Genomic DNA, 21229 nt, shown 5'->3' with positions numbered 1-21229 from the left:
GCTAAATGCAAAGAGGCAAATGTAGAATGTGCTGCAGGCTAGCATGCAATGTGACCTCTCGTCATTGCCATAAACCCAAATAGTGCCCACTTTCAGACACATTTTTATAGCAGCTCTACTAATACATCTGGCTATTTCTCTGCAATGAATTCTCCCACTCAATACAACAGCCCCCCCCAAACCAGGGGACATGGTAGGGCCGGTGTGGGACATCATTATAGAGAGTAGATGTCTTGCATAGAGGCAAAGCTCCCTAATCCGAAGGCCAGATAATTCGAGTGCAAAGAGGATTAGCTCCACCCCAGAGGAGCCATTGGCTAAATTTAGACCACGTACTCTCTGTGTTCACCAGTCTCCATTTAACCCTGTGCCCCAAGTCCCGCCCACAACTCTCAAACACATCCGTCTAGCCAACCCCTCCACCAATCACGCCACAGTTAATCATTATGTCATTGTGACATTTTCAGACCTTTCCAGCCAAATAATCCAGCATCTAGACCCAACAGCTAGGTCCCATTCAATGTCAATATCAGTAAGACAGAATAAAATCACAGTGTGAATTTCCTGGCACACAATGACACCATGTACCTGGGGTCATGTCGATGTCAGCTATCCTGAGTGGGAATATGCACATTTTGGTTTAATTCCCTCTCCCGTCTCTGCCCTTCATCTCCAGGGCTTCGTCCTCTAGCAACCATGTTGGATTACAGTTCATTGTGCCCATTGGCCTAACTCAGGTGAGCAAGGGTGTGGCTTGAGGAATCCCTCCAATGGCGAGAAAGCTGCATCCCACAACTATCTCATGCAAACAGTCAGGAAATTAATAGCTTCTGGTGGTGGATTCTGGGAAATAGTGATTCCACCATTCCGCTATGACACATCAACCAGCAAATGCATGATTAAGAGAGTTTACACATGAACGCCTAAATTTAAAGGTAACTCATGCATAGCCAGACATAGGAGAATGTGCAGTCACTTCCTGTTTTCAACTTGTTGAATGCCATTTCGTCTTTGTCATTTTCAGCTGTTTCTCTGTTTTTAATTTTCTCCTTTCATTTACCTTCAGATGTTTAGTAAGGCCCCTGGGTTTTCTGCATCTTTCCTACGCCGCTTGTATTTCTTTTTTTCTTTTCTTTTTTAAAGTGCTATATTAAGTGTATGCAAATTAAAATAAAACTAAATGAAGGTAGAGGAGACACAGGAGATGAGGCCCTGCTGGTAATATTACTGCTACAAAGTCTTGCGCTATTTTTGTTCTGCTGAGTGCGCCTAAACAAAGTCAAGTCTTCCCTCTCTCATGGCTGATGGTTTGTTAAAATCACTACTGGCCACTAGTTTTAAGCAACACATCTTGGTTTACCTCTAATTATCTGATGTTAGTTTAGCACAATCACATATAAACTGTGTCAGTCCAACTTCAGGTTGCTACCCTTTGAAAAAAATGACACCTTTTTTTCTGCTGAATAGATGCAAAATGAAACTAAATGTCAGCATGTTGTAATAATAGTAAGTAACTGTGCTAAGGAAGGATAGTAAGCCCAGTGAAAATATGTAACACACTGGTAGGTTTCTCAATGTTGAAGCCATCAGTATGAGTATGATTTCTAAATGATGCCTGACAATGGTTTAATGCAGTCTGGATAAAGAATAAAAATTAAAAAGCAAAACCTATATTCTTGAAGTCACTGGCTGGCTGAGCGAGAACACTTTCACAGAGGGGGCCCTTTAAATTTTAAAGATATTGAATGATGAGGTTCAAAGTAATGATTTTTCCCCCCTAAAATAGTTATGCAGTGTTTTGGCTCCAGGTAAGACTTTTATATTTAACATTACAAGACTGTTTTACATTTCATGCACATATTCAGAGAGAGGAAACGTGAGATTTTCTGTCGGTAACAGCCACGCTATACTGATACTGATGAGACTGCTGAGACTGAAGTTCTCCCTCATCATTCATCAACCCTCCTCCTCCTTCATTTATACGGATTCATTGTGCCTTCATGCCTGTGTTTCCTCCTAATTTAACAAGAGAGATCTGAGGGAGCTAATCTGCTGGGGTTTAGTGAATGGAGGTGGGATGTGGAGGTGTGTGTGTTTGTGTGTGTGTGTGTGTGTGTGTGTGTGGTGGGGGGGGGGGCTTCATTAAATCCCTCTCAGCTGATTGGACATGCCATCTCGGCTTAAATCACCTAACCTGTCCTCTGGCGTACATCCTCAGTACATGCACACGTATGTAGACAGTGATGTAGTGTTAAAGACCGGGTACACCGTGACCTACAGACACATTCATCACAGGGCAAAAAGCCAATAAGGACAAACATCTATACAAAACTACACAAAACAAACAAACAAACAAACAAACAAACAAAAACATTAATGTGCCATCTTTATTCCTTTTCTTAATGTATTTTATAAATGTAAAGTGAGTTTTGGTGGATTTCCTATGTTCTTCATCCCTTGGTCTGTATATGCAATAGTTTTCACTGACACACACACACACACACACACACATACGCACAGGGTGTAATTTTTATTGTGTTGTGTTTAGACCATGAGGACAGTAAATCCCCATTGATGGGATCAGATGGACTTACTGACCTGCAACACCACAGATATCGCCATCTAGTGGGCACAAATAGTAGGCCTACTGGAATTATGCATAAACATGCAGAGAAGACTGGAGTGGATTTTTCTCGGGACAGCTTCATTGGTTTATAAGAAACATCTGAGCCTTTGCCTTCTGGCTTTTTACTGACCGCTGCTGCTTTGATACAGACAGGGATAGTAGGATCGTTATAATTTTTTCATTAGTTTTCACTAGTTCTTGCTCAAGTTTTTGCTCATTATTCATCACTGACTGATACACAATACAACATCAACAACAACAACTACAAACAAAAAGAAAACAATCTGGGATACAGGAAGTGCTGCATTTTATGATTCCCTCTGCACCAACAGGGGTTCATTTAAAATAAACAGAAGAAGAACTGGGTTGATAACATGAGGAACAAAGAAATAAAGCACCACTTACAGAAATTCACATCTTCATCCACATAACACACAAGGAAAAAGGTGTCACAGTCCTGGACACCCTGTTTAATTGACAAGAACACCACTGCATTACCTTTTTAATTCCATCCCCTGTACATTTGCAGCATAACACCCCCACACACTAGTACAACACTCTTCACACACACACACTGGCATCCTAATGTAGACATCTCATGCAGTTTATGGTTAATGATCACAGTTGTACAGTGTAACTACTTCACAGCTGAATGATAGTGAATGGCATACTGTTACCTGGGGAAGATGAGTGCGTGCTACTGTATGCTGGTCGCAAGCTACAGACTGAAAAAAAGAAAATAAGGGACAACTGTAAACATAGCAAAACCAGGGCGAATTTAAGCCGATATAATGAATTTATATGGAATGTCTGAAGAATGGGTGTATCCAAAGGGTAAAGCAAAACAGATGGTAGCCGGCATTTTCAGGTGTTGTTGCCAAGAAAGAAAAAAAATTGGCAGCTTGAGCCCAGAGGAAGGTTTCACAGATCCTTTTTCATATTTGTTTGGCATTAGAACATTTTACATTATACCTGTGTCAGCTTGACCAAAATAACAATTAGAAGGCTTACGGCAAACAGCCAGTGGCCTGTGAACTGCGTCATTAACCTCAGCAATGAGGGTCCATTCAATCCCTGTAAAATGAGAGCCAACTATTTACATAACACAGGGACATTTTAGCCCCATGAATTTCTCAGATAAGTTCACTCAGTCGACTTGAGTTAGGTAGTTAACTCAAGTTAGGCTGAAAGGAAGAAAATGAAACCAGAAGTAAAACACAAGTCATTTGTCAGAGATTGTTAAAATGAAAATTATCAGTTATATATGGTAACATTTTATTTTAGGGGAACACTTATTAGCCATTGATTGTTTATTGGTGTGAGGCTTACTAACTCATTAGTTCTGTATTAGTCATTATTAGCTACCTATTAGTTCCTCATTTTGGATGCCTTATTCTCCACACTACAAACTGTTAGTTAAGAGTTTTTTTTTTTTTTTTTTCCTAAAAAAGCCCTTAGTTAATAACTAATGGGTAGAAAATAAGTAGTTGAGCCTGAATTAATTGCTAGTGACTACTACAGGACTAATAAATTACTAATAAATTACTGATACTCACGTTAATAAACAACTAATTAATGGCAATAAGTGTACCCTAGAATAAAGTGTTATCATTATTCTGTAAATGGATGCTCCAAACGAGTAAAAAACACACAAACACATTCAAGGCCTGGCGACAAGATATCCTTTCACTTCTTTCAATATTGTGAATTAAGCACTGATGCACTTCTTGCTTGTCACTCTTAAATAAATCTTTTTGGCATAGCTTACATCAAACTGATGCAAATTGCATACAGGCAAAAAAAAAAAATCATTAATTAGTGTTTTTGCCAAAAATCTGAATAGATCGTTTTCAATGATAGCCTCTAGTTTACTGTCACCATCCTATTTATCTCGCACCACATCACTGGCTTTATGTACGTCAGCAAATGAACTGTCTGTATTAGTCAACTAAATTTCCTCATTTAGATCGGATTTATTTAAATAGCCTCTAATCACAGTTACAATGTCAAAGGGCTTTGTACACCCACATTTCCACTTAGTAAATGAAAAAAAAAAAAAAAAAAAAACAGAACAAGGAAGAGCTCACATGAAAACCTCTTTGGGAAAAAAGATGGAAGGAACCTTGCAGATGACCTCGCAGAGAGGGGATTGCATAAAATATTTAAAGCTGTGCTACCAAATATTTTGACTTAAAAATCCACACTTGTCTTATCAGCCTAAATCACAAAGTGTGGCTGCAGAAGGGCAGTCCATCCCTACTAATTGAGACCCAGTAGATTTGCCCTGTTTGTTCAGATAAAATTCTGGTGGACATTTTTGGACGCTGCTCTGACATCACTTCTCAGGAAGTGATGAATCAAAACTGAAAAATGAAATGCAAGGAGTAGTGAGCGAGTGCTGTGAGCAGAGAGAGCTGCCAGCATTGGACCTTTTGCTCTCTCTAATGCGTTTGGTATCCTTCAGCATGACAAAGCATCACAGAGCAGTCGGTCGGTAAACATGAGTGTGCTGTGTGGATTTCTGGGTCCTGAAGTTCACACAGTTTCTCATAGTTTTGAGGCCACCAACATGCAAAGTTGCCCAGTGCAGCTTTAACTGTAAAAAAAAAAAAAAAAAAAAAAAAAGTGTGAGACGAAATGTGCAGTCCTGGGGAGTGTAAGAGGCTTTCCACCTGATGTGTGAGGGAGTGTGTGCTGCTCACTAGTGCCTCAGTCAAATTGCCTGTTTCTCCCTCTGTTGCTCCCCCTCCCTGCTCTAGCAACTAGTGTATTTTTGTCCCCCTGTCCCAGTGTTTACCCAGACCAGGGGATTTCAGTGCTCTATCCTCCATCCTCTTCCCACCAAGTCCTTCAACTTACAAAACCTCCTTTTATCGCAGCACAAAGGCGGCAATGTACTTCTTTGTGTCATGCTTGTCTCTCCGTCTCGCCCATGTTCTGGCAGTCTGCAGACCGCCCTACTTTAACATTCCCTCCACGTCTCACCACTCCTCCACACTGCAATAATGTGTCTAAGTGCAGCTCAGTTTGGCAGTGAATGGAGATTCTTTTCAGTGCCACCTCCCATTTACATGAATCACGACAGGTTACAGGTGGTGGAGACAGAAACAGCTCATATGCTATAGAGATGTGAAGGAGATTTGGATGCCTCCTGGGCCTCTGAAACAGCCTGACTGTGGTTCAATTTCTCATACAGTGGTGCATATGGAAACCTCACTTGGTGTATTTTTAACACAGTGTGAATGTATTTGATGACATGCTAGATGTCTTGTTGTTTTTGAGATTGCACGGCTGAATCATAGACAGAGCAATCTCTATTGTGAAACAAGCGTGAATTTGCAATAGCTGTGACCATGTACACACATGCATGCTTTCGCACACATACACAACCTCACAAACACTTGACCTCCATGGCCAATTTCAGCCTAATAGGTAGAAGTTGCGATTGCTATAGGATGGACAAAGCTTTGTGGACCAATGAACGGACTGATTTTTGCGTGTGTGTTTGGCCATGCTACATGAATCCATTTAGAAGTTTTGTGCCTTGTTGTTATAGGCCACTCCCACTGCCACACCCCATTTTGTCAATTGGCATGAACACAAACACACACATGCTTCAGCTCCATGTCAAATTTCAGCCTCCTATGGTGAAAACTGTGGCCGCCAAAGAGTGGGGAAATTATAGAGCTGCTGGTCACACCTAAAAATCTTCAGCGCCTCAGCTGCTACAGGACTGTTTGGGTTAGTTACACATGAAGAGTTTAGTTCCAGATCAAAACCAGAGATGCTCACGCGTCATTTTTGCATGTTCAAGTCAAGGCTCACGTTTCTTATGGTTGTAATGAGTGTAGTCTTATCTGCTGCATGCCATCTGGCCTGCTCAGAACACTGCATAGGAAATCAAAGCATGCAATTTATTATCATTATTAAGGATATTTGCTAACCATCCAACGTTAACTTTCACATTACTGACCAAGTGACTGACCGTTTTCAGGTACCTGATAAAGTCTGATATGGTCGAGCCAGCATCCTTTATTTTGAAACTGCAGACTTTTCATTTCGTAATTCTTTTGTTTGGGCCTTGTGGGAAGTTATTATAGCCAAAGGTTATGACAAATGGCACAGCAGGTGCAGGTGTGTTCGCCATGGTGTTGTTGCCGCAGCCTCCAGTCATCTGTGGCCACGTGCACCTGATGCATAAGGTTGCCCATGATAATGAGGGGGGGAATGACTTTCAGCTTATCAGACATTTCCTTACTGCTCATAGAATAAATAAATAAATAAAATAAGATTCTTAGTCGAGCCTCAAGTCTTTTGAGGCCAAGTCTCAAGTCACTGTGTGCCAGTTAAGTGCGTCCTGAGTCCAAGTCTTAAACCTGTTTCCCCGTTTCTGATAATATATATGCATTTGAGGGAAAAACAAACAAAAAGATTCCTTCAAATTTATCATTGAGTGAGTACCTCTAAACTATTGATAATTCAGCCTGCAAAAATATTCTCATTCAATCACCCAAGGGCTTTGGTTACATAATATGATTTGGAAAGTGCCATCAGTTATTTTAATTTTATGCTAGCAATCATTCAAGAGCAGCTATCACTTCTCTCAGTGTGAGGCTGAACATTTATTCTCTATCAGTGCTTTATGTTTTGCCGGTTAACTCCAATACTGCTGAATACTACATAAGCGTATATACATATTTAGTAGTATATATAGTATGATATACAAGTTGCAGTAGCTTCTCTCATTAATTTATTAATAATGTTGATGACACAGTATCCACCACAGTAGGGGGACTGTATACATTACAGAGAAAGAAGAGAAACCAACTTAGATCCTGATTGTTCATACCAGGCTGGGAAATGACCACCAACTGGAAAATTCAGTCTGTGTCTGGTTAGATAATTTGTTTTATAATTAATCAGCCATTGATAGGAATCCTAATAGATTCTGCTGTGTACATGCAATGGGCTGCTAAGTACGTTTAGGGAGTTACCAGCCATGTTTTGCTCCCTACTTCATACGCCGCTTCCCCTGCCTACCCAGGGGCAATTCTCACATTATTAACAGAGATTTCATGACTGGAAGTGTGGACTCACATACTAGCACAGCTGAAAACCACTGACTGTTTCTTCATGGCTGCATAATAAAAGCCCTGCTCTGCTCATGTCACTCAAACGGCACAGTGAAAAAAAAAAAAAAAAAAGTGAGATTCATCTGCACTCTGGAGAGGGATGTGTGATGTTCAACCTATGACATCATATGTTTGCATTACTTTTCAGTATAACAAGCATCTGTTGTGTAAGTAGCTTTTTTTTTTTTTAACCCTTTATTTGGTCCACTAATATTATCTTTAGATTGAATGCTCATCTGCAGCAACACTCTGCTTTTAATTCATGCATAATTATGGTGAAAAGAAGGGCTATTCAAAATGATATACACTTCTTAAGAGTGTATATACCACCCACAAGGAGTCTGGCTTCTGCACAATCCATTGCTATGGAGGGCTGGCAAGTGATTAAGCAGAGTTAAAGCCAAATCACTGCTGACTGACGCATGCTTTTAAATGCCTCATACCAGTTGATATGCTTATTTGATGTAGGGAATCATTCCAGCTTACTATATCTATTTCTTTTTAACCCGACATGAGCTTTCTGGATCTTTTGTAGAGCAAAATCCATTTGTGGTTTGAGGATTGTTTTGGCACTAGGGAGACAAACACTCACTTGGGTCTCCATTTCCAATTGTATGGGTGATACAGTGGTAAATAAAAAGGAAAATCTCTGATCATTACATGGCAAATAACCCCCAGCAGAAGCAAAAAATCTATTATATTTTCAGAAAAATATTATTATTTTTTTGTTATGAAACAACTTTATCTACTCATAACTTACATCAGTTTAACACTGCTCACTATGATGTACAATTTGAATTCATGTCAAAACAATTTCTGTCAGCCTGAAAAAGTGATAACAACAATGAAGTTTAATTGGTTTTTACCATGCATTACATCCCAGGGTCTGTTTTCAAAATGGTTGTTACTGACTGGGATCATTGCAGTGGGCCTACTCTACCAGCAGAGGGCAGTTCAAACCGCAACACATTTTTGCTGCTGTGCATAGAGGGTGATAAATACTTTCATGGTGAGACAACAAACCTCGTAATAGACCAGCACAAACATTAGGCCACGGCCTGTAATGCTTTTCCCCTCCAATATCACGCCTCAGTGCTGGTAGGTTACATTTTTTTTTTTCATACTTCCACCTTTGGCCTGCTGGTAAAATTTTGTATCACAATATGGGACGCTGCAACCAGGATAAACAATGTTTATTACATTTCCATGGCAATGTCATGTGTCTATGGTTACAAGCTGCTCAGCCTTGTAACAAAAGAGGAATCCCGCACCAACTTTACCTTAAAAGTTTTTTACTCTGCCAACAACACAATCCAACAAAGGTCTGACTAACATAGAAAATCAATAAGATCAGTGGTGTTTGGGTGAGTGTATGTTGTGGTTGTAGAGAGGAATTAACCAAAAATAAAGGAGAAAGGCAGGTCTGAGGTGTCTCCAGGGTGAGGCATGGTGTGAGGGCGAGAAAGAGCATATTCTGGTAGCCATCTTAAATAACAGGTGTCCCACATCGCCTAGCAACCCAGGCTCTTCACTCTGCCCATAAGCACCCTGGGATATAAATCACAACCTCAACCAGGTAAAAGGCCAACATAGGGAGAGCAGCCACTGGGTCATCACAGTATGGTACTGAATAGTGAGTTTGTATTGGCCTTATCATACCTTGGGTATTTACTTGTATCTCTTATAATAACACTGTAGTATTCCTACATAATTCTGTAGAGACTTAGAGAATGTCGATATGGCACTCAAATAATTCAGTAACCTTATATTTCACAATATTTTATAAGCTGTAGTATCTCTACAATATCCCCAAAGAATATTACAGGCTTAGGGTCCTGCTCTTTGTGAAGTATCCATCTAAAACATGCTCCTCACTACGTTTTCCCTACAAGTCTAGCAGCATCAGTTACAGTGAAAGGGAACAGATGGTGGAAAATGGCCTGTGGTTGGACCAACATGATATGAACACCTTCTCACATGAATGCCCCTCAAGGTTGTTGTAGTTCACTAAAACTGAAAGCTGTAGGCTACTAAAACTCAAAGTAAACATGAAAAAGTGATTTGAGTGTGACTACAGCTATAGGCTAATGGCTTCATGAACTAACAAAGCCAGCTTGATGGTGGTGGATAGGAGATAACCATCTAGAAATGAGGTCTAACCAACTCAACTGACACACACTGGTGTTAAACTTCTACGGAAATTCAACAACTGTGTTCCTTCGCTGGAAACATGAGACCTCCATCAAGTTTACAGTACTTGTCAGTCATATAACTCCCGTTTTTTTCGATTTGCCTCCAAAATAAAAGCATGCACACAGCGTTAACGCATTTAGAAAAGTCCCACTCACGTGGTCCCGGGCCTGACTGGCCTATGTGTGTAATGGAGCTCAGCTGTTCCTAACACCCCTGAGGGTGCAGGCCGCTGTTTGTTTGCTCCTCTAGTAGGTCCCAATTCGGTCCCGGATTAGACAGGTAAAATAAAAATATAAGAACACCACAATTAGTGCACAAAACAAACAAAAAGCAACAACAAAATCTAATTTGGGTTTCCCCAAATAGTTGAAAATACAGTTCCCGGTACCTGCTGTAGAGACATGCATATATATTGCAATGGTTGGCACTGTTTATTTTAATACATTTAAAGTTGGGAATTAAGCTGTTTTTAGTTGTATTTACTGGTGAATTTCAGTTTGTCAGCTTTGTGCTAAGTTAAAAACGATTTTATTTTGAAAATGCAGACAGGAACTTATACAAATTCTGCTGCGGGCTTAATGCCATCTATAAAGAGCGACACTATCCCCTTCCACCACAGTTACAACAGTAAAACTTCAACTAAAAGTAGATACAAAACAAAACAAAACAAAATATGTAGCATTTGTGGAATAACAGACACATCTGTAAAACCGAAGAACTCTTGTTTGAAACCTAAGTGAAGATGAGGTGAAACTGATCTCCAGTCAGACAACAGAATTTAAAGAAACCCCAGTGCAAATGGGGAAGCGGCTATAATAGCCCTCGTGCAAGCTCCGCCCTCAGAGTTGTCCTGGGAAACACTAACAACTGTAGGAAAGTGGATTCCTCCTGTTTTTAACTAAGGAAAAACACTCTGTCGCTTATTCATTTTACTTTAAAAACAGTTTCAACCAAATTTTGGCTCAGCTGCGAACAGAGCAAGTCAGTCCACTCGGAGGATTATGTGTCCAAAAGCTGCCGGTCCACACTGAGCTTCATCTGTCCGAGGTAAGGGGAGGCATTTGCCATGCCGTTACGATGTTACACTCATTTTAGACTGCAAGAAATGGGCTCTGTTGCTACTTTGTGTCTGTCAGCTGGATTTTATATTCAACACTTTGTTTATCGACTGCGGTGACATGTTTGTCTCGAAACTTGTTGCTTGTAGGCCATGACATCCTCATTCAGACTGCAGTGCCAATGTGTCGAAACTTCTCGTTTCTCTAAACACGAGTTGAAACAAATCACAATTGTTTTATTTTTGTAAGCTCTTGAAGGAAACCATACAAAACATTAAAGTAGAAAATAGAAGTTATGTATTAGCTTCAGCCAAATATAATTTAGAAATTATATATGTTACAGGAGTTAAAAAAACAAACAAACAAACAAACAAAAAAAACCCGAAAAAACACATTAAGTTCGCCATAAATGTACTATTGATGACCAAATACACATATCAGAGTCCTATAGGAATATGGAAGTGGATGAAAATAACTTTAAGCATGATGTGGTCGTTTACCCACTCAGTGTTAACTGGCACAGACACACTGCAGGAATGTTAAATTGATACTGTAGGAGATAAAACTAAAATAAGAACAGTCAAATCACTGTAACTCACCAGAAATAGACCTCTAGTGCCACAGACACGGTTTAAGTAACTGCATTAATATAGGAATTATATTGCAGTTATTTTTCATCAGGCAGATACAAAGATGGTGTCACATGTGCTGGGAAAATGATACAGAGAGACAGTTGATGTTGTATTCCAGGCCAGTTCATTTTACACTTTACTTCCGTGCAGATGGAAAAGGTCTGTGCACATGGGAACGAACACGGCACTCTAAAAAATCTCATTTGCACTAGTTTGACCTCACCCACACTCCGACATGTTCAAAAGACCAGGTGGATAAAGATGGCTGCCTGCTGGGTTCCCATGGTGCAGCATGCCCAGGATTTACTCTGCCCTTTCTTTCTGAGGTCCCATCATGGACTTCACCTCCTTGACGTCAAGGGTGACTTGGACGTTATCACCCTCTGCCAGAGTTCATGTACATCCGCTCCAGTGGAGCTGCTCAGTAGAGTCATTTGATTTAAATCCATACAGCTAGAAACTAGTGGAAGCTTGAGTTCTCATGGGATGAAAGAAATGTTATGTGTGACCACTAAATCAAACCAGGAGACGGGATGAAGAGTTTAGCTCGGGACGTTAATGTGGAGATGTAAACAAAGGCAATGAGCTGGAAGAGGGCAGAGGAAGCTTTTCCACAAGGCGACACAAGCTAAATGGTGAAATGTTAAACCAGTGGCAGCCAGTCGCACAAGGGAAGCTGGTGTGTAAAAAAAAAAAAAAAAAAATCAGCTAGTTGGGCCACCAAGCCAAAGTCTCACAATGTAGAGCTTTGTTTTGTTTTTGTTTTCTCCTCAATCATGTCCTTTTGTCCATAAGAACCTACTGAAATGTCTTTCCAAGAAAACTGCCTACTCAACACCGCCTTGTCCTTGACAGGCCTGACAAAATATGCTTTCCCTCTTACAGCGTAATTTGATCCCCTTACCATCTCACAGAAATTTAGCATTTTCTTTGTTTTTTGGCAGGGAGGAAGGGCGAGGGTGGCACGTCCCTCGCAACGGCTGGTTATGACTCAAAACATTTTGTGACAGGCCTTTATATTGCCATGAAGGCCTGCGCCCCCATCAGGGAGACTTCTTATAATCAGTGTAGATCCAGTCCAGGCATCCATCCAGCAGGCTCAAGTAAAACATTTAGCTCTGCTGTATCACTGTTTTGGTGCCTTGAAGGGCTGTTCTGAAAAATCATAATTGCATCCATCTAGGAGGCTACTATCTTTATGGACCTGGTTCAGTGCCAGAGAATGTAAGCCAAGTCAAAATGGCACGTACGTGAGGCCTGAGGGTAGTATGGCCTGCAGAGGCAGTGGCTCTGTAGAAAGCAGGACACACTCCTGATTTTTAACCTTTCAAGTGATGAATTGTGGTTCATATTCTGTTCATCCCCGCTTCACATTCACACATTTCTATGCATTCACACAAGGGGCTACCCAGTGCAACCCCAGTCTTTCTACTGGTGGCTACCGAGCAGCTCCATAAGAGATCTTTGGGTTTCCAAGCCTTGCTAATAAGCACTTTGACAGTAGTTTTAGATGTAAGGGAGTGTTTTAACTTATTCACTTTCCCTGTCCAGATTTTCTCAGTCAGTGTAAGGATTTGAACTAGCAACCCTGAGGCGTAAGCTTGCCTCTGTTGTGTACTAAGAAAGCCTCTCCTTCAGGACAGAGAGGGAGCAGACCTAATCAACTTTTTTCTTGCATCAAGTGTCCTTTCCTTGCTGCTAGTGGACTGATCTGCCTTGTTCTGCTTTGTTTCAATATATTTGTTCTTGTTCTCAGAAAACAAGTGAACTGCATTGGAAACAAGTGGGAGTATTTCATCCCACTGGCAGATTTTCCCCCCATTTGGCTAAAAAAACAAAACAAAAAACAAACAAAAAAAAAAACAGGGCTTTCTAAAAGGCTCAATACCAGATTTGATGACATGTTGGAATGGAGTTTTTTTTTTTAGAGGTTAGTTAATATTCCTACACAGATACAGACAGTACACGTGAAGGGCTTCTGAATCTTTATATCTGTTTTTGGAAAAATACTGATGCCCCCAAAAGCAACCTTTTACAAGTTTTTCCAGAACAAATATTACATATTTTCAAATTATACTTGTAGCTGCATTGTACTTTCTAGTCATTGAGCTGATGCTTTTATCTAGAGCAACATAAGAAGAGTGCAGCAGAGAAAAAAACAAGGTTAAAGTTCCCACTGTAGATCCTCAACAATTTAAACAACCAGTAAACAAACATACACAACTGTATTTTTTATTCATGAGAATAAAGCTGTTGGGACAGAACCAGGCTATGCTCCCACCGAATAAAAACGTATTAGCCTGCTCAGTGTATTACTCCCAGCTAAGTTTAGGCTCAGTTGCGAGGCAGTCACAGTCAGAAATATGTGTTTAGCTACAGTACGAGAGACAAATGAAAGAGGAGTTGGCCTCACATTTAGAGTACTGTAAATTACAGTACCATGAGGATCCTGCCGGCTCCAAGCTTAACCAAGCCAATTTATCATCATCACAAACCCCTTAATTTAATGGTGATGGGGGATATGTGCAGTGTCAGCCTTGTAATTACACTGTATTTACTATAGAATAGAAGCATTAGGGCAAGTCTTACAGGTACCATTTCATGATATTGCAGCGTCTCAGTATGGTTTGTTATGCCTGGGAGGGCGACTTGTGATTTCCCCAGTAATATTCATAATGCAGCCTTGACTTAGTTTTTTTGGTAAGACTGGAGGCCTTACAATCCCCTCAGCATGCCAAACAGCAGCAGCACTCTCTGTTCCAAAACACCATGCGCCTCTACTACTTGTCCAAACTTTATGCCTGGGGCAAAGTTCCTGTGCTGCAGGCATTCAACAAGCAGGCTTTGCTCTTCACTGTTATTGTATCTGCGGTGGGTGCAACAACGTTCATCTTAAAATAATTTTATTAAAGCAGCTTATTCCAGCAGTGTCATAAGTTATATATGCCATGTGCATGGCGATAAGAAAGACCATCCTGTAACCAAAAGGGGACAGGTTTCAAGCCATGCAACATTTATGTATGTCCATCTGCACTTTTGTGTTCTGTCAGAGTGTCCTTGAGCAAGATCCAGACTGCTTTTATACCTAGAATTAACATGCATCCTGGGGGATTGGATTTTAAATGGAGAGTGCAAAAACACATAAAACCATGGTGTAAAGGCACTCAGGATGCAATGAACAAGATCCTTTCATCCAAAGCACCTTCAGGAGTAGTCAGAGACTCATTTCACCGCATGATCATTAAATTGTAAATGCGCTGCGTCTCCAATTTACATATATTGCAGGAGATAGATATGGTCATGAAGATCCAACTGGGTAGCACATGCAAAACAGAGGTGGCAGTTAGAGTTAGAGTTATGTGTCAAAAATGTATTGTCAGTATGGAAACAGGATTTTGCCGTCAATTTGTAGGATGTCAAAATTATAAAAGGAGGTGGCATGTGACGATTTGCATTTTGGTGATGGAAAGAGAAATTGGATTTCAGTGTTTGCGCCTGTGGGGCATTTAAACACAAGATGCTAATATAAATAAGCATACATCCTGTCTACAAAATGTTGATTTGAGATATATGCTAATATTGTGTGTAAAGACTTCTTACATAATGACAGTAGTGGTGGAGATTGCCAGCTGATGCCGTAAAGGTAAATGTTATTTAATATTACTGTGTATGAACAGCACCAAAGAGGTGGTTCTGATAAACCACAGGTTCTCAACCCAACAGGGAGTAGTGTTGATGTAGTGCAGGTGGCTGTATTGCCACTGTTAGTATCCATTCTTTATGTTTATCATGTACCAAAACTCAGGATCTGATATAACTCTGCATTGTTACTTTGAGCAGAAAGTATTCATGTTCAGTATTGACCGTAAATCAATACCTGATATCCACCTCCAATATTATGGCACTTTCTACCTGACTTCAGCGACATTAAATCTCTATAAAACATTCTAAATTATAAAACTGTGTTTTGCACACTTTTTTGTTTAATCTAAATGTTTATTATTTTGTGTTTGTAAATTAATGTATCCAAATGTATCCCCAAGTACCATTGTCATTGAATGGGTGAGGTGTGTCACCTCGTCTTAAAACAGCTGCAGATAACAAAACAATTTTATTAGTCTGGGTTTCAGTTGTAGTGTTGCATGATGGTCAATATGCCATTTGTTAGCTTTTCACCCTGACAGTAATAGAGTTGAAACAATGACTATGTAGAGGATGCTGAATAGCAGTTAAAATTTTTGTCCATCTGTAGTTTTATTACAAAAAAATTGTTATTGACCTTCGCCCAGATTGGTCGAACCCTACTTGCTTTACCTCTCAGCACTGGATCAGAGATGTATTAATCTATCCTGGCCTCATTCACCCTCGCTTTGGCTGATCATTTTGACTGATGGGTGAAAATGAAGTGAACCATACTAAAACAGCAGCACTGCCAAGAGGATGGAGGATGGAGACTGGTGGCAGGATAGGTGGGGCTGGACTGTTGTAGTTAAAGCAGACACCTGACCTGTGGCCTGGAGGCTCCTCCTCTCCCCTCTGACATCACAGCTTTGATCTGCCTACTGTCTGTGTTAGCACAAAGCCATATTTAGCTCACTGTAATCAGTGTGGTAAGAGCTTGCATGCCGCCTACTGAGGATACCTGCTTTGTGTAAACACACCTGCTCCCTCAGATGGACTTAAAATGAATTTTGAGCAGACTTGAGGGATTTCGGTCATGCTCATTGTCATCAGATAGACTGGGGGTAAGGTTTCCCTTGATGCCTTAATACATGGCTTTCTTAGTTGTGAGAAATGACAAGACAAAGTGCTCTTGAAATTGCTCTGTACTTTCTCGTGGTGAAATTATGAGTATTATCAAACATGGCATAGCTTTTAGGCCATAGGTGATGGCCTCCACTAGAAAAAAATATGAATATGGATAAAATTGCACTGCATTACTTTGATTCTGAGTGTTTTGTTCCTTGTTTTGGCTGTTTTAATATCCTCCAGGGTAAAGTCTGACTGCGACACACTGCCTGGTAACGCCTGCCTTAGTGATGATGCTTTATGGTATTCATCAGAACTCCCACACCAAATAGAGTAATGTTAGATTAGGTTAATTGACCTCCATTAAGGGGAAATTATACACCTACTCATTAGGTTTCCCCTACATATACCCATTAATGTGAGAGTCAGTTGCTTTTATGCAAATTTCTAAAGCTATTAATCACTGGCCATTGTAAAACTACCGTTTAGGTGATTTATGAAAGGCTTGATATGTTTCACATAGGATGGCTTTTATGTGGCTCACGCAAAGCCCATGTCAGACAAAAATGCACTTTGTTTGCATGATACCTTCGGATATTTTGGAATCTGTTTGTCATACACAAATATTGCAACATGATGCATGACTGTGCTTTGGGCTGGGCACCCAGAGTGCATGACACTGAAATAAATTTAATCAGTCAAGCAGATACAGCTAGATTTTATGCTTACGCTGAAACCTCACGCACTTTGATATTTATGGAAATTCGTTGCACCCACCATATATCTTTGCTTTTTCACTTTTAACAGTACATTTCTCAAATTATCAGCAACTAGAAAGTCTTGCTTTCAGTTTATAAAAAATATTTACAAATTTTAAATAATGGGTTCTACTTGATTACTTTTGGCCACAGCTATAGCCCTCAGGCAAACACAAGAGCTGTTTCTTGTCATTTAGTTTAACAAAAACAAAATATATCTAAATGACAAACGATGATCTACTTCTAGGAGCTACAACAGGGATTTTCCTCTCTGACTCTGGGCTGATCTGGTCTTTTCCACTTTGCGTGTTGTTCTGTTTTTCTAGAGATGGTCATTTGTAAAGTTTTTTCTGGGTGCTTCTACATCTTAACTTTGATTTTAGTCAAATGGTGCATTTTATGCATTCCAAGGTTGTAATTAATCATGTTTCAGTGGATGCGCTGTATAATATAAAATATAACATACACTTAAATATCACTGAAGGACAGTTAATTGTAGAAACATAAAACTGTGCCATACGATTAACTCTGCAGCCCTACTTGCTAGTAAGAGTCACACACCCACTAATACGGTTAGAGGTTAGTTAATATTCCTAATACGTCAGTACTCTCCGGTCTCCTGGTGATGCAGGTGTCATACGTACCTGGATAATATTAAACCAGTATTGTGTATTCAGTAGTGGTGACTGTAATGCTGTTGCACTTTAAGAATAAAAGTCAACATGGATGCGCAGCATTTGCGACTAAAGTGATAAACAGGAGTGTTTTTCCAGTTATGTAAATAATTTATGACAATTAGAAGCCTCAATGATTTGGGAAACAAAATAGTTGTATTGCACTTATTGCAATGCTGCATCTTACAGCGTTTTGATTAGAGCACCCACTGTCAGTCACAGTGGGTGCTCTAATTGAAATTTAATGAAGTGCTTCAGTATGCCTGAAATCTCAGACTAGTACTTTGGGAACTAACATTGCAATGTATGTTATACTCGGTACAGTTAGCAGCCCTAGCAGTAATCCAGCAATATACACCAGTCCCTATCACTAGTGTGAAAATATACCTGAGGATATTTACCTGCTAGTCAACAACACCACAGAGGACTGATATTAATCTGATCAGGCCTGCTGTGAGACTGAGGTTAGCTTTGCTCAGGATTCTCCAGGCTAAACCTCTTAGCTTCCAGATGGGCCGAACAGCCACTTTCCCTCTCTAAACCTGTGCTGTGTCCTAGGGCTCAGTTTGCTTGATTGGCTCTTTGGCACCTATTTTGTCTTCTTTTCAGTGTCAGTTTGTTATTGCAGTCACACCATGGCTGAATGAGTAAGTGCATCAGCTTGACAGCGGACTAGTTGGCATGTATTGATTTTTTCTTTTTTTTTTTGAGAGAGATTCTGTACCTGCGTCTGTGCTTTCATTTCTATAAAGTGAGGGGGAAGACAAAGATGAAAACCACACTGCTCACTCTGCTTTCACCCATCAGCAACTTGTCAGAAATTTCATTACCAGGAACACCTGAATATAAGCAACAGAAATTGTCCTGCTGATTTTGTGCCGAAAATATGCTGAACATTTACATACAGGTAAATGTCTCTGGCCCATATCTCTTTTTCAGCAAATGACTACTGAAAATGCTTCAGTGTTTCATCAGATAACCACCCCACTCTCTAAATGTCCTTATACATATTGACTCAGTCCTGTTCTCGGGCAGTCACTCTCTAAAGACTTAACTGTACCTTCAAGTATCAGAGTTCTCGTCTGCCTTAAAGACATTTCCTCTGAGCACTGCCATGGTTTCCCAGTGTGGGAACAGAAGGATGGGGTTGTCAGACCTGGGGAGGGGTGCTGATCAAGGCTGGAGCCCTGATTACAGGCCCTCCCTCGCTGCGCCTCACAATAAGATAATGCTATCTGGGCCCACAGGTATTTGGTTTCAGTGTAGGGGGTAATAACTGTCACCAAACACTGAGGAGACCTTTCATCCCCCAGCCTCGTGTTGTCAGCCAGCGTTTGTGTGCAGTCTCTGCACAGAGGCTTCTTTTGTGTGGCAGGGTGAGGTCGTGTCACCATGATGGCCCCATATCTGTCCATAGAGACAATAGCCAGGTTTGATTAAATCAAACAGCTGTGACTATCTAAATGGTTGTGAAAATGGTGTGTTGAAGTTGGCTGTGGTGCTGTTGTTCATGGGATGACGTATACCTGACAAATTCAGCTGTGCGCAACAAGATCAGCGCTGCTAATGAAACGTGAAAAGAATCAGACAAAGACTCAAACACAGTATAGACACGCTTTGCTGTCTGAGTTTTTGTGCTCTAGGCGTGTGTGGTGGACTTTAGGTTGTAGTAGCAGGGCAGTAACTATGGGAGAAAGCATAGGAGGTTAAACAAACCTCCGAGTTAAACATCAAACCCCGCTAAGCCCCTCCCTGACAGCCAATCAGCCGTGACTAACATGACTCCCAGCAGACCCAGACAGGGCTTTAACCCTCCCTCACTGTGCTACATGTGGAGGCTTTGATTCCAAATGTTATGCATCCATTTAGGGGAATAATTGCTGCCAAAAATGTGGCAGTTAATTCTTCATGAATAGGGGTGATTTCATCATTAAAAGTGTCATTTTGTTAAGCAAAGGTCTTAGGCTGGCTGATGTCTGCAGTAGTATTGCATAATGAGTCAGAGGATGAATGTCACTTTTGGAATGAAACTTTTTCTTGCTTTTTGGATCAGCAAGGATAAAAAAGGGAAACTAGCCCCTGTGGCTAAAAAAGGCTCCTTTCAGTCAGTCTTTATTTCTACAGTGCATTTCCTACATGAAATCCAATTTGATATCCAGTCCAAGCTTCAACACTTCAACACCAAAAAAATGTAAGACATATGAAGAAGGCAGGGTGGTAGTAAAAGAGTAAAAGCAGGATGGAAACAAGGAAACATTACAAAGAAAAGACAAAGTCAAGATCAGTGAGCTGTTGGCTTGGACAGTTCAGCTTAACCCTGACAGGTTCTGACTGGAAAATCAGCCTCCCTGGCAGTCGGCATAGCTGCTATTTTCCAAAGCACCTTACAGTACCAGGAGCCCTTACATCTTAGGCAAAGGTAAGGCAGTGTGAATTGAACCTGACCAGTGTTAATGCCTTGTTCTACCTTTTGATTTACCAAATGAAAGCTCATACAATGTTGCCTGCTAATAATTGGAAAACCAGCGGAATCCTAAAAGGATATTAGGATTAAATACAAAGATATAGGAAAACAGAAGGAGCTAACCGTGGCAGGTAGACCTTGTCTCTGTGATGTTGGAGGGTTATAACTGCATAGGTGAGGCAAAAACAAGCCCTGCCCCTCCCTGAGCCTTAAGTCCTGTCTCTGGTGTCATCATGGAGTCCTCGTGTTAGGTGACAACTCAGGTCTAAATTAGGCGTCTGTCCCTCTGTATAGTTGTTGTGCATAGCTCACCAGGCACAGCCAAAAACTAAAGACTTAAGCTGAGAAGTTGCACAGGTGACTGTTTTCCTTAAAACATGAATTTTAACCCACATTTTTCAGGTTAATTAATGGCCAGTGGGAGGTTTTGACCTACAAGAGCTAGCAGTAATAAATTGACTTAAACAAAGTATTTTCACCTTGCTGAGGGTGCATACTTTACATAATTATCATTAGGGTTTTCACCTTTTCTTTTTTTCCTCTCCACTGAAGTTATGATGAGCTCTCTTCCAGCAACATCCTGATTCACGCTTATACAGTTACAAACTTTGAGACCAGGGAGCTGCTGAATGCAACCACAGTGTCCTGCTGTTGGGAATTAAATGCCTTGCTTGATGGCCGTTGTTGAGGTGTTACTCATTCACTTTCCCCACCCCGCTCTTTTCAGCCAGGTCAGGAATTCAGTTTGGCTATTTTCACAAGCATGCTGCTCACTAAGCTCATGGGCTGCCACCTCTGATTTATAGGACCGACCTGATAGCTGGGTTGGATGTGAGTGTTCATCATTCTGTGAAAGACACAATCAGTGTCTATTGCAAAACTCAGGCTTGGCTAGTTATTGTCCACTGTGAGCTAAAAGGCAGTAATGTCATTGATTATGAGC

The 21229-nt window shown here is 40.6% G+C and overlaps 1 protein-coding gene and 1 pseudogene across 1 annotated transcript in view; one reads left to right on the top strand and one right to left on the bottom strand.

The window, feature by feature from the left end:
* sv2ba (synaptic vesicle glycoprotein 2Ba) overlaps positions 1-21229 on the bottom strand; it is a 163382-nt gene that overhangs the window by 28052 nt on the left and 114101 nt on the right. The gene's annotated exons all lie outside the window — the stretch shown is intronic.
* LOC115378596 (A-kinase anchor protein 13-like) overlaps positions 10595-21229 on the top strand; it is a 121042-nt pseudogene continuing 110407 nt past the window's right edge.

This window comes from Myripristis murdjan, chromosome 3, assembly GCF_902150065.1.
Source record: "Myripristis murdjan chromosome 3, fMyrMur1.1, whole genome shotgun sequence".
Classification (NCBI taxonomy): domain Eukaryota; kingdom Metazoa; phylum Chordata; class Actinopteri; order Holocentriformes; family Holocentridae; genus Myripristis; species Myripristis murdjan.
Note: the sequence above shows the minus strand (reverse complement) of the source record. Positions and strands in the feature narration are given on the sequence as shown.